This window comes from Archocentrus centrarchus, chromosome 12, assembly GCF_007364275.1.
Source record: "Archocentrus centrarchus isolate MPI-CPG fArcCen1 chromosome 12, fArcCen1, whole genome shotgun sequence".
NCBI lineage: Eukaryota > Metazoa > Chordata > Actinopteri > Cichliformes > Cichlidae > Archocentrus > Archocentrus centrarchus.
Genome location: NC_044357.1, coordinates 18,990,929 through 19,005,350, shown reverse-complemented (window position 1 = coordinate 19,005,350; position 14,422 = coordinate 18,990,929). Strand labels below are relative to the sequence as shown.

Here is a 14,422-nt window from a genome sequence, read left to right as displayed (position 1 = left end):
TATTCCAGTGTGTCTTTATATTCTTTTCTTAATAGTGTGAATTATTATATTTTTACTTATATTTATAATAACTGCGGCTGCTGTTACACCCAAATTTCCCCTCTGTGGGACAATAAAGGCTGTTTCTTCTTCTTCTTCTTCTTCTTTGGTTATTTGCACTTAGACTGGCGCTTTTCAGAAAGTCCTGAGTGTAAGCTGTGGGAATGGAGCACACAGTTCTCTGTGACACATTCATCTGTATTAAAGTTGGTTTCTGTGCATTGTGTTTTAATGTACAGCCATCACCCTGTTGCAGGTCTTGCTTTAGCTGAAGCTGTATTATCTTGTTCTCTAAATAAATTTGCAGTGCGCGTGTAGTGTTTTCTGTGTATTTTGTGAATGTATGCCTCTCATATCTTAATTAAAAACATATGGCGTTTCTTTCAGTGTGGGTGTGCGTGTGAGTGACGTCACGTGCAAGACAAAGGTCCCGTGCTGTACAGTCTGTGTGCCAGTCTGTCGGTCAGGGAGACACAGAGAGAGGGAGAGAGAAGGAGAGAGCCGCGCCAGCGCAGAGAGGCACGGAGACGGAGCAGGGAGCGAAGCGGCTTCTACATCTGGGGGGGAGATTAAAACAACTTCCATTTAAATATATATATTTTTTAAATCGCAACATAGTGGTGGGAAAATTGACGGCGCTTGTGCTCTTCTGCACGGACATAAAATGAAAGGGTTACCTGGCTGCATGGATTTTAAATCTTATATTACACCGCTGCGACTTTGACTCAAGAGTTGCGCAGGCACAGTCTGTATGAGTTGTCTGTTGGAGGAATTTGAGGCACCCCGGATCAAACTTGAGCTGGACATCCAGGAACCAGTCAGGGAGTAAGCTAAACCACCAACCCACTGCTCTCACTGCATGCAGGACACAGTAAGTATTTCACATCTTATTCTACTTACTGAGAGATTTCTCACAAATTCACATTTGATACATGGGAAAAACAAATGTATATATATTTATGCGGAGTACTGTGTCTTCTTATACATGTATGCATAACGTGGGCATCTTTTCATAATCAAAAGTATACCTGCCACGTAGACGTGGCGTTAGAGCAGTCCGTTCAGATAAACGCTTTGATGGTGTTAGCAGATGCGTGGAGCCCCTCAGCGCTCCGTTATTTCAACAGGAGCCGCGCGTTGTGCGCCTATACAGGGTGAGAACGGGACTCTGCTGGAATGAAGGACTTGTTGCGCCAGAACTGGGCTCGTTATCAAACTCTGCGATTGGAACAACACTTGCAGATGGGCGGAAAAGAAAACAAATAAAAAAGTGGGCGTTGGGTGTAGGAGTTTAAAAAAAAATGCTGACATCTGTTTAGATTTTCCACGCTGATCTGCTTATAAAGAGTGTGTGATCTTATTTTAGTTTTCTTTATTTCTTTATTATATAGTCAATGTAACCAGCATCAGTTAGTCAGGAGAAAACACTTGTCAGCGTGAGGACTACAGATGACCAAACCACCAGCACGTTGATAATCCTCAAGCATTTCTTGTGGTCCTGGCGTCTGGCTAAAGAAAACGCCTTGACTCTGCCTTCAACCAGCATGAGCAATCCACATAGGTCATTTTAGATGCATGAATTAAGGGCAGAAATGGCTAAATCAGAGTCACAGCCTGTACTCTAAAAGTAAAAAAATGAGAAATCCTTTTTTTCAGCACCAGCTATCATTACTGCATTTGGGAGGCTTGATTTCTGATCAGATGCTCTGTTGTTCTTCAATCAGTTATGAAAAATCATTCGAGTTAACTGTAGGTGAAACCGCTCTTGTGGAATTCTTGGTGACTCTTATTGGAGAACAGCAACATCTTAAAAGCTACTCTTTCTATTACTGGCCAGGCAACTGTGAAACACTCTTAATGGAAAGTTTTGAATCTCCCTTGAGACCTTTGGGATGTAATTGAGAGGTCAGCTCAAACTTTAACTTCATCAGCAATTAAGCTGAATTTAAATCATCTTGATGACATAGGCTTCAAGGTAGATATTGATTTCTGTACTTCCTTGGATTCTCTTTATGACAGCCCCCACCCCCACCCCAAGACAAATTTCCATTTGAAAATAAAACATTTCACATCTCTACAAGAGATAACAAGCATAACTGAGTACTTTAATGCTTCCTGAAAGATATCAGTTGAGGCACATATGTCTAGTTTATCCTCAGGGATGTATTTGTGCAAGCTTTACCTTAGGCTGGGTCATGCATTCAAATAAACACAGTTGGCAATGTTCTCACTTGGGAGGTGAGAAAAGACTTCACATATGTGTTGCTGCTTGCTAGTTTCAGTGTCTGTCACTGGTAGTTAGAGCTCATTATGTGACCATTCTTTTACTACCACCTTCAGAACAAATTAACATTAAAAAAATAATAATAAACACCCACATTAACCTTGTAATCTGACCAGAACGGTTAGTTTATTGACTTAATGACCTTCCTTATTATCAAAGTTTCCACATGCACCCAAGATATGTGATAAGACCACAAAGTTTCTATGTCATCAAAGTCAATTTGAACAGATTGTAAAGGTCTTCTGTTAAAAAAGTGCTTGATACATGCTGTCAGTGCCTTTTGATGTTCCCTAATTAACACTAATTTGGGGCTCAAATGGTGTCACTGTGTCTGAGTGGGTGTGTTTTTTGTGTATTTGCAAGAGAGCGTGAGACCTTTGCTTACTTACCACCCACTGTCCCACGTCTCAGGGGGTCTTTGATGCTACAGGGGAGTGAGAGGACCACTGGCACTCCTGAAGATAAATTCAAAGTGACTTTAATCATTAATTCCACATTCTCAACATTTTTTTACAGCCTACACCAACCAGAATGTAAGACTTCTCTTAAACAGTTTGTTGAATGTTGATCTTTTTAAAGTGGACGCTAGGTTTTGAAAAACATCAATGTGGACTTCCATTTTAATCTGATCATAAAATGCACTAAAAGTAAGAAACAAGAGACAGATCCAACATTTACAGTGGTGGGATATGGTAACAATATACAGCGTTTCACCGTTCTTTCACATTTATTTGTAATATTCTTAATTGTTACTGAGAAATTTCTCAGTGGGCCATGGGACACTGAGTGTTTATTTACTGAACCAGGACGGTTTGTACACTGTGGATGTTACTTATGTAAGTCATTCTCATCTTTATTAAAATACAAGTTTGAAATTGGTGTGAAACTGCTATCATTTAGCATCATCCTATAGTAACAAACATAACTGTGCTTTTTCTGCAAGTTGGGTGCAACACTCTGTGACACAGACCAAATCCATATCATGCAACATTTTACTGCTGACACAGCTACTGTAGAGTTAAAGAGTTATGACGCCCTTGTATAAAAACCAATTGATAATGATTTAAAGTGAAAGCAGTTAAACTCCTAGTATGTAGTGTACTAAATGATGAGTTTTTTTTTTCTAAAAATACCATAAATGGTTTTTCATTTACCATCAAGTGCACTTAAAATATGGAGACAGTAAAGTAAAGCGGCTGAGAGAGACACCTCGAGTCCTTAAAGTTCTCATTGATAGATTTTATGGGGGGTTACAGAAACACACATCTGAAAGTCGTTCCAGAGAAGTTGATTCTTTTGACTTCTGACCTTCTTTGTCAACCTAAACAAAACTCCCATTGCAAAGACTTACTGTCTCCCCTGAAGATGACTGTTTTGTATTTCCCCTCATGGGCTTTGACATCCCTCAAAAGACAAGGTCCTTGAAACATCTGTGTTGTGATTACTGAGAGCATGATTTCTCCTCCCCCTTGTCTAAGGACCTGCATTCCACTAGGGTTTAATCCCGGGATCCGGGATTCCCGGGAAATGCGATCAGAACCATTTCCCGTTTCCCGGGAAACGTTAGACGGGAAACCGGGAAAAAAGTCGTGCGCGTCGATTTGACTTTCAGAAAGAAAAAAAAGCTTCAGAATGTTAAATTTAAGGAAATATTGAGAGAAGGGTTCGTTTAATGCGAAAAGCATTACTCTTCATTTCAGGCACGTTCAGCCTCCGTTTAAGGCTTCAGCCTTCATCTCAAGCGTTTTAATAGAGGTATTACACAGTTGTACTTTTTTCCTCTTTAATTTGTTGAAATCGTAGGCAATGTGTTTACCCTAAGGTATTTTGTATTATATAATTTTATATTATTATATATTGTTATATTGCATTATATAGCCTATAAAATATGCCTGCCCTGAACAATAAAGAAATATCTGTTTAACTTCGAGTGTTTCTTTTCCTCGTTTGCAGCCGCTTACTAACAATCATGAATTAGGATACGGGCCTAATGGGTGAAGAAATTATCATGAAATAGATTGCTTTAACATATTTCGCTTTTAAAATGGAGTTGAGTAAAATATATATTTTTTAGGCTATAAGGATTGGCCAGTTTTTCAAAAGACGATTCACAGCGAACCTACTTTAACCCTCAGACACGGTGTTATAAATTTGCTGTTGCCAGAATGGCAATGACCAAGTCGTGGTGCATTACTCAAGGCCCTGTGTTATGTCATATTATAGTGTAGTACGGTAGTTAACTTTTCAATGACTATTACAGCGTTCCACTGGTGGAGATATAGCGCAACAGATGTCGCCACGACAGCGTGGCTGAGCCATTATCAATGCTGTGGACATGAACCGTATTGTTTTGCACCAGCAGTTGTAAAATATCTTGGTATAATTCCATGTACAATGGAGGAATATTCGAATTATATTTGTTAAGGGAGTGTTGAGGAACGATACAACACCGCATAGCTCGAGCACTCCAATGCTGAGATGTAGGTTTTATTGCGTTAATCAAGCCGACGTTGCCCCCTACTGGGCATAACAGGACATAGCTGGAAAGCTACCTCTACAATATCAGAATAGGTTAAGGCCGACACAGGCTACAGAAGGCCTAATTAAAATAAAAAAATAAATAAACTTTTTCCCGGGATTCCCGGGAAATGGCTCGTCATTTCCCGGGATTTGATTCATGTCATTTTCGGGAAAAATATTAAACCCTACATTCCACCCATTCTTATGCTTTAGGTCGAGATTGCTTCCACATTCATGCAGGTAGCAGAGTTACATTTTGTGAGCAATTGTTGCAGAAAATAAATTTCTTCAAGGGCCATTTGAACAGGGAAGTAATTACAACTAGAGTTTGGCCTGTTAACACAGCTATAAAAATATACACAAGATAGAACAAGTAGTTACAAATGCTTTTACAGTCAGTAACATTATCTCTGAAGCCTCTTTACTTTCATTTAAATGCACATGCATGTTGATTAACTGAATTACAGATGTAATGCTCCTCAGTCGCTGCACAGTCCTGAGCACATCTTTAGTTTCCAGTGTCATGTATCTTGCTGATGTTAGGAAACATAAGAATAAATGCTTTATTTATCCCAAATGTTGGGACATTCCTGTGTCACAGCAGCCAGAAAATGAATAAAAAAACAAAAAAACAAATCCAAACCTAAAACAACAATAAAATAAATACAGTTGCACAGAATGAAGTAACTGTGAAAGAAGGAGCTCAGTTAAACAGAAAATATAAAAAAAGTGAAGAGCTAACTAACCATAGCAACTCAGTATAGCCACAATGTTAGGTCATATTTAGTATCAGCTACAGTCAATAAAATAATAGCAGACAGGATATCTGAAAATGACACTCAATGTGTGCCTGTTTGCAAAATCAATTAACTTGTTGGTCCATACAGGTGTTAAAAGGTTTTCCTCATTTCTTTGTGGACAGTTCCGTATCATTTTGCCATTGCCATCATCTAGCTCTCCTTTTTTTTTAATTTAAACTAGATAAATGTAAAAAAACAAACAAACAAACAAACAAAAAAATGGTTCTGACAGGAGGCTTTCAGCTGTCAGTCAAACTATGGTTACATATTTACAAATAAAACACAAAGAATGTCTGTTAGGAAAGTAAATATTTTTGACATCATATTCAAGTCAACTTCAGTTCCCCTAGTGACGTGGGACATGTTCATAAATATTTAAAGCATGCAAACAGATACTCGGATGTATACAGTTTTATAAATCTATACACAAACTGCTCACAGCCATCAGTGCCAACATATTATTATGCTGTCATCTTGGTGTTGTTGTTTCACTCTACAGTTTAGCTAGTGCTGACAGATATGAAGAAAATGCACACAGAATGCTTACATGAATTAGGCAAGAATACACAATCCCTTGCATGATGGGGAGAATTTTGCATAAGTAATATGAACAAACCATAATTTACTGCAGTGTTTTTACTGTGAAGTGTTTTGAACATATATGATGCATGCTTTCCCACACCAAAATATGGAACAGTAGCATTCTGTTACCACATGACTTACAAGTTCTTATTTATTGAAAAGCAGATATTAGGAAGGTAAAATGATATTGGTCAGTGTGACCAAAAGTCAAGTGTTCATCCATGTGATGTTTACATTGTCAGGAGCTCAAGCCACAATGATGCAGTATTGTAGAACCGTGCTGCCAGACGCTAGACCACATCAACTGGAGACAAAAACATTCGGTGGCTCTCATGCTAACATGGTTTAAAACGTAGATCCTCACCACATAGTTCCCCAATGTCCTCTCATTTACTTCCTTCCTTGCAACTGATCATGTGTGGGTTTGCGGCAGATGAGGGTTAATAACATGTCAAAGGTGTCCGATGTTAGTCATGCAAAAGAAAAAGGAACTAAGAAATGCAATAATGAGGAAATTATTTTTCACTCCAGCAGAAATCATGAATCTGCCTGCTGGCACCGTATTATTATGACTGTGTGGTTCTGCACTTCAGCACTTTCAATTTGAAGTGAAACAATGACACAAACCTTTTTTCATGTTACATAACATTGCTGGCTTCATCAGTTTGATAAAGGAGTATAATCTGTCATGCAGACATAGTTTACTCTTACTTCACTGTTCCATTCAGCCAAATGATGATAGGCACACAATAATTAAATAAAGGTTTAGCTATATAGCACCAATTCACAATATCAGTTATGTGAATTGTTAAACAGTTAAAGGCACTTTATTCTGTAAGGCAAAGAGAGAAACCCCAACAATCAAGTGACCCCCTATGAGCTAGCACTTAGTGACAGTGGGAACGAACATTTTTTCTTTTAATAGGAAGAAACCTCCAGCAGAACCAGGTTCAAGGAGGGGCAGCCATATGCCATGAAAAAAAGAAGAAAGTGAAGAGGAAAGAGAAAGGGTGACTTGATCCAGCCTATAAACTAAAAGCTTTATCAAAAGGGAAAGATTAAGGCCTAATCATAAAAGTAGAGTGGGTGTCTGTCTCACAAATCCAAACTGATTCTACAGGAGAGAGGCCTGATAGCTGAAGGCTCTGCCTCCCATTCAACTTTTTAGAAATTCTAGGAACCACAAGTAGTGCTCTTTTAGGATAATATGGTCCTATGAGGTCTTTAAGATATGATGGGGTGTGATTATTCAAGACTTTGTATGTAAAGAGAATTTTAATTTAATTTCTGAACTGAATTGGGAGCCAATGACGAGAAGCTAATATGGGAGTAATATGATCTGTCATGAATCCTGGGCTTTTGTGCCAGAGTTTTTAAGTTTTGCATTCTTTTTCTTATGGCAGATTTTTCCAGGTTGTTTTCTTTGCGGTTATAGTCTCAGTTTTATCCTTAGATTTTCTTAGTTTTTGATTTGCAATCTAGTTTTCTTTATGTTTAAAGTTATAGTTCATATTTAATTCCTTGTTTTAGAATATCCTGCCTCCTCCATGTCCCCATGTCTTGTTGTTGAGTCTGTTGTTGTGTTAGTTGTTCTCGAGTTTTGGTTTTCCTCTTTGATTTTGGTAGTTTCTTTTCTCTTGCACTTTTTGTTTAGTTTTACTTTCATTGTCTCGTTACCATGATTTAGTTTAAGGCTGTTTAATTCCCCAGCTGTGTCTCCTTCCCCATTAGCCCCCTGTGTGTCAGTGTGTATTCAAAGCCTGTTTGCCTCAAGCCATCAGTATACCTGCCGCATTGGTTGCTTTGATCACCACCGGTAACGTCATCACACACTCACATCCATTTATGCTCACCTTTACGGCACATGTAACCACTGTAGTATTCTCCTGAATGATAGGTGTTGTAACTCAGACAATACCTCCACATCAGCACTGATATAGAATGAGGAGAAGTTAAAACTGGAAGCAACAAAATTGATGATTTTTCTTGCAAAGTTTTTTCCACAAAGTCTCAAACTGTTCCCTTTGTATAATCTGTGAATCTCTGAGCTTCTGCACTGATATACCATTAAAACATTGGTGAAAAACTGACACAATTGTACACCCGTGTATTCAATCCAGCTACAGTAGCAGTGGCACAACACACCAGGTGGCCGACCTTCAGAAATGGCGGCTAGTGACAGCAGATGTAACGTCAACTTGACATCAGCTTTGTCATCTGATGAGAAACCGCATGGTGGGTATAAAATGGCCCTTAAGCCTCGATTGTACTCTGTCACTAACATGGACACAGAGAGCTGGAGACTGAATGGCCAAGTATTCATTCCTGTTATACTTCTTTGACATTTGCTTGACGTCTGCTACCAGGGTGGCATGTTGTTGGTTCATCGTAATATAAATTCTCTGTTGATGACTGCGTGATCACAAAAAACAGGCAGTCATGCAGATGTCTGCATGGACCCTCATGCTAATCATCTAATGATGAAATTTACGTCGTTGGGACCTGAGTGGACTCTAGCTGACTTGCGGACAGGGGAAGCATAATTCCTGCTTTAGTTCTCTATTGTGTCGTACCTGCCTGTGTTTACATTGTTTCATGTAATTTTAGATTTTGTTCCATGTGCTCTCTGCCTCAGCATTTGGAGTTAGATCTTGGACTTTTTCATCATCCACAATGAAGGTTAGATTTTTGTTCAAATCAGCCTGTCTATGAGTTTGTATTTGGGTCCTCATTCAACCATAACATAACATGATCCCATTTTATTGTCCCTGGTAGTACTTTTGCTGTAACATTTTGGATTAATTAATATTAGAACAAACTGATAATAATGATACAATAATCCAGCCTTGAAGTAATGATTGCATAGACTAGTTTTTCAGCAGATGAAATAAATCGGTTCTACTTATCTTTTAATGTGGGTATTAAAAGACATAAACTGATCAAAAACGACTCCCACATCCCTCATAGTGTTACTTAAGTATCTGATTAGACATCTTCTGGGATTTTCAACACAAAAACATTTCTACTGTTTACAGAGAAGAGTCCAAAACTAAGAAAATATCCAGTGTGTGATTAAGGAGTGAGCTGATATAAAACAACAGCAATTAAACTAAGGTGGTGTAATGGTGTGGGGGGTGTTTTTTGCCACACTCTGGGCCACTTAGTACCAACTGAGCATGTTCGACATGTTACAGTCGATCTGTTGTTTCTGAATGTTCCGTCCCTTTAGGACCACAGTGTACCCATCTTTTTCCAGCAGGATAAGCTCAAATCATCTTAAGCTGTTTCCTTGAGCATGACAATGAATTTACTGTTCTCAAATGGCGTCCACAGTCACCACATCTCAGTCCGACAGAGTACCTTTTTAATGTGGTGGAACGTGAGAGTCCAATCATGGATGTGTGGCCAACAAAAATCCAGCAGTCGTGTGATGCTATCATGCCATTACGGACCAAAAATCTATGAGGAATGTTTCCAGCATCTTGCTGAATCTGTGCTATGAAGAATTAAGGCAGCTCTGAGGGCAAAAGTTAGTCCAGACTGGTACTAGAGACGTGTACCGAATACAGTGTCCAGTTAAGTGTAGATAAGGATATAGATGTATACACATATGAACCCTAATTGTAAAATATGACCACAAGCACACATTTGTTTTTATTCACTGCACAGCATTAATGATTTTGACAGGCCAGATCGTTAAAGTGATGAATTTGAAGAACACTTTTGAGTCAAACTCTGAAATCTCGACAGACCACACTGACGCAATCCCATATTGCATCTGAGCTCTGGTGATGTAATCTGTGGAATCTGTCTCTAATAGTGCAATTTCATTAGAGAACACGCCCAATAATAAAGTCCAGAAAAAAAACTGATACATATGGTAGAGGCTGTTTATTTGGATTTATTTGGATCCAGTCATTGTTAAATACTTTAGTTATTATAATCAAACCACTTGTTGTAAAACATTTTTTTTTTACACAGCTTTAAACGCATTCAAATGACTGGTGTATATATACATCTTTATGCATCAGAAGTGCATAAAATTCATCTTGCCTTGCATCATGCAGTAGTTTGTCTTTCTAAAGACCTCACAGCATCCACATTTCAAGCAGGTGCTTTTATATTTCTCATTTCCTTGATTTCAGGCTTCTCTCCTATCACCTCAAGTGTATTTCTGATTTATGTGCATGTGCTCATGTTAAGTTTTCTGCCTTACTTTGCTTTCAGCTATAAACACATGTACTCCACTTTGAAAACTTTTTTTTTTTGTACAGTTTCATGTTTAAAACATACCTTTGCTTTGGGTAAATATAACAGTGAAAGAAGTTGCAATGATCTCGTTCCTTCCATCTAGCATAAATAAACAGCTTTACCTAAACATGTGGGACAGATCAGAAAGATCTTAAAACTAGTTACATGACAGCTCCACAATGATAGGCTATATTACATGCTGCTACATAGCTAATAACTGGTGAGCCTGATTTTGATTGTCACTGCTCTTTCCAAAGCTATGATCCCTGTGAGAATTTATAGGCAAATTAAAACAGCCTTTATATGTTATTTATGATTCTGGCCATTATTTAGAAATAGCAAATTGCTGTCAGTGGGTTTGGAAAAACCAGAAGCCACTGTGAACCCGTTCCATCTCTCTCTCTGTGTAATTTAGGAGTTAACTCCTTCTCCCGGTTAAATAAAACATTACTTTGTCAGACTGCATCCAGGAGTAAATGCTCCCAATGTGCTTCTGTTGGTGGTGTGACAAAACCCAGCTTCTTGAATGGCCTGAAATATGATTTCTCGTTATTTTAAAAGCACATTTAAAAAAAAAAAAAAAAAAAGCAATTTGTTTTTTTTTGGTCACCATAGTTTTTTGGTCACTTGATTGCAACTTTGTTTTTGGGTTTACTGAAATAATATTCAAAGCAAATTGAACCTTATCGATCCTATTCTGTTCTATAGTACACACTCTATACTCAATAATGTTTTAGCCTATCACTGTTCAGCATATTTGTATGTGATTAAAGAGTATAGTGTATGTTTGGAGGCACTACTTAGTGCATTCACATTACTTCTAGAGAACCAAACACAAATTTAAAGAGAATATTACAACAATCAATGCCTGTTTTGGGTGTCACTGGTGGATTGCATTGTGGGATATTTAGTGTGTGATTCCTCCAATATTCCCACAAAAAGTGTGGGCCTTGTGTACTACGGACAACACTCTACTCTATTTTATTCTATTCCAATGACAGTTTGGGGCTTTGTGTGCTGAGATGGAAGTCTTTAAGTGTTTCGAAGGGTATCATCCACTGATGAGTTGTGAATCAGCCCAACACGCCTGAAGTCCCTCATGACTCAACACAGGCTCTCAATCCTACCCTTGTCCTGAGTTCTGTCGGTACGCAGCAACTGTTTGAGACTATGTGTGTGTGTGTGAGTGTGTGTGTGTGTGTGGTTTGTAATGATAAAGAGAAAGTTAAAGAATGAAAGCCTATGTGGGTGACTGTTTGTGTGTGTGCTAGCTTGTAGAAGCCCAGCTTCTCTGCTTTCTGGGGTGGGAGTGATGGAAACAATGGGCACATTGTGTGGAGAGTTGGCAAAGATGAGAGGGAGGGAGCTGGAGCAAAAGGAGCAGGCGACAGGAGAGGAAAGCTGAGAAGAAAAAGATTGCTGAAGATGAGCACATGGGAAACAAGAGGAAGGGCAAAGAGGAGAGATGAAAAAAGAAAGGGAATGAGATTTAGGCAGTTATGGAGGAGAGGGATGGAAGAACCATGGAAAGTTATGAGGCTTTTTGGTTTCACTTGTGTTACCCATGGATTAGACGCGCATGCAAAATTCCCAATAATCTAGCCTGCAAATAAACATCCCGTAGTTAATCTAAAGTGGCATTGAGATGTAGAAAATATGATTTTCAGAACCAATTTGAAGTCCGCCTTCTAACACATGGGTAGCTATGATCCATGATTGATACTATGTATTGTGGTTTAGCACAACCTTTCAAAAAAACTTGGACATTTTAGTCAATCAGTTGCTTATAAAATATTAAAATACAAACTCAGTGGATAACAGCCAGTTTGCTTAGCAGTAGGGTAGGTGTAAAGTAAGGGTCAACAACAGCTTACTCAGACTGAGTGAAGTTGCTTCCTTTACAGACTCTAAGATGCATATATATATATAATATAAATATATATACTAACATTGTTAGTGTTAGGCATTAGAGAGAAGGATAGGTGTTAACTTACTACTCTGAGGCAGGCTTAAAGTAAATATAGGCAGGACAAGCTTTCAGAGAAGACACTTTTTTTTCCCCCTCTGTCTCTGTCTCACAAAATATTCACAACAAAGTATAATTTGGAAAATACTCCACAGGATTCATTTTTTGTACCAAAAATAGTTTATTTGATCAAGATTGCACCCCTGCTGTGCACTGAAGGATTCATTTATTCTGTAATTATTCTATAATTTATGCTTCTCTCTAATCATTCCTACACGCTCCGTGACTTTTCATGAAAACGAATAATTCTTCCTCTCAAAGCTAGAAACCTTAGAGCCAAGAACTCACCCAGGAATACAATGCTGATGAACTGCAGGGATTCTGTATGGAACATGAGCTTCTTTTGGTGTGACCTCACATGTAAACAAACTTCAAATGTTCATATTTTTTCTCTGAGCTCCAAAACTTTTCTCCATAGTTTCTCTGTGAAACTCCACATCAGTGAGACTCATTTAGAAAAGAGAGGACTTGTGGACTACAGTACTTCATATACAGTCTTTAATGCACAAGTGAGTTACAGATCATTATGAGTGAAATCCCTATTCTTGGAAACATTGTTGGATGCATTTATTTTTTCTTTTCTTTCATTAGTTCTCCGAGGGCTATATGTAGCTTAGTATGAAATATCCGATCATGGATTGGCCTCATTGTCTGTCCGCATAAATATTCGTTACCACAGACTAAACTCTTGTTCTATGTAAGAATAACATGTCATTCAGGGGTGTTGTTCTTAAAGCTATTTCTCTCAGGACTGCATATTAACAACGGCAACCAGAAGGCTGGATGATGGATTGTCGAGAGAACGGGAGCAGACTCTGCTCTGTTCAGTGTTTAGTGAACATCTAGTGTGGCACTGACTAAAGTTGGTTTATCTCAGCACTTCTCAGACCAGTGGTTAAAAAAAAAAAAATTCACAAGTAACATTGATTTCTTTATAGTCACATAAACGAAAGCTACTCTCAGCCAATCCCCTATTCATATGTTTGATTTGGCATATTTTTACACCCTTTCTGACAATACATCAAAGGGATTTTCATCTCAAAAGAGTAAACCACTACACTATGGAGCCTCTTAAAAAAATAGTAAGGGCAAAATTTACCCAGCTGAACAAATTAACACGGGGCTGCAATGCTTAAGAGCTCTGACTGGAGTGGAGAGTCCTGTGGGTAATACAATAATCATGTTCCAATTTATGAACTCAGAGCCAATTCAGTCCAATAATGATCGGCGCAATTAACTAAGCACGGCGCAAACAAATGGGTAGCAAATGGATCGACATGACAAGCGTCATCTACTAACTACAGCACATTCGCTTATGTGTAACTTAAGAAAATAATACAAGCATAGAGTTCAGACAAGCATTTCTCTCAGGAAACAGGGTGAATCAGATCATGGTCAGGCAGTGGAAGGAGAATTCTCATTTCCTAAAGTAAGAATTTGTTCTTTTATCACAAAATGGGAATTCTCCTTTTTCTCCTGCAGAGTCTTGACAGCTCAGATGGAGTTTACTATCAGAAGGGCTGCTTTATTAATCTGATGTATAAATCTGGAATCTGTATGTAACAACTGGCCTGTAACATGTGAACAGAAGACAGGATTTACAGTCAGATCTTGACCAGTCTGATGTCAATAAAGTTACAACTTTGTAAATGCACACGCATTCTTTTTTCTCTGCTCGCTATGTGATGTGCTTGTATATGATACATGTACATACACAAAACGCCAGCAGTAAAATTGACTAAAATAACTACATTTTTAGTGTATCCCTTTTGTCTTGACAGTAGTTCTTAATGTCATGCACAAACTCTTAAAGGAAATCTGTACCCAAGAATTATTTCTTCAAATTCCTCATACCTAGTGTAGTTCAAAAGCATCAGGCTGAGTGCTTGATCTGCCTGCCAGAAGACTGTGGTTAGCTTC

The 14,422-nt window shown here is 38.4% G+C and overlaps 1 protein-coding gene across 1 annotated transcript in view; it reads left to right on the top strand.

Moving 5' to 3' along the window:
• Window positions 1-509: 509 nt before the first annotated feature.
• The window catches only part of lpar1 (lysophosphatidic acid receptor 1), a 36,098-nt gene continuing 22,185 nt past the window's right edge, over window positions 510-14,422 (top strand). Inside the window, exon 1 of the mRNA XM_030743197.1 lies at window positions 510-910. The gene's annotated coding sequence lies outside the window, so the exon portion shown is untranslated. The remainder of the gene's footprint in view (window positions 911-14,422) is intronic.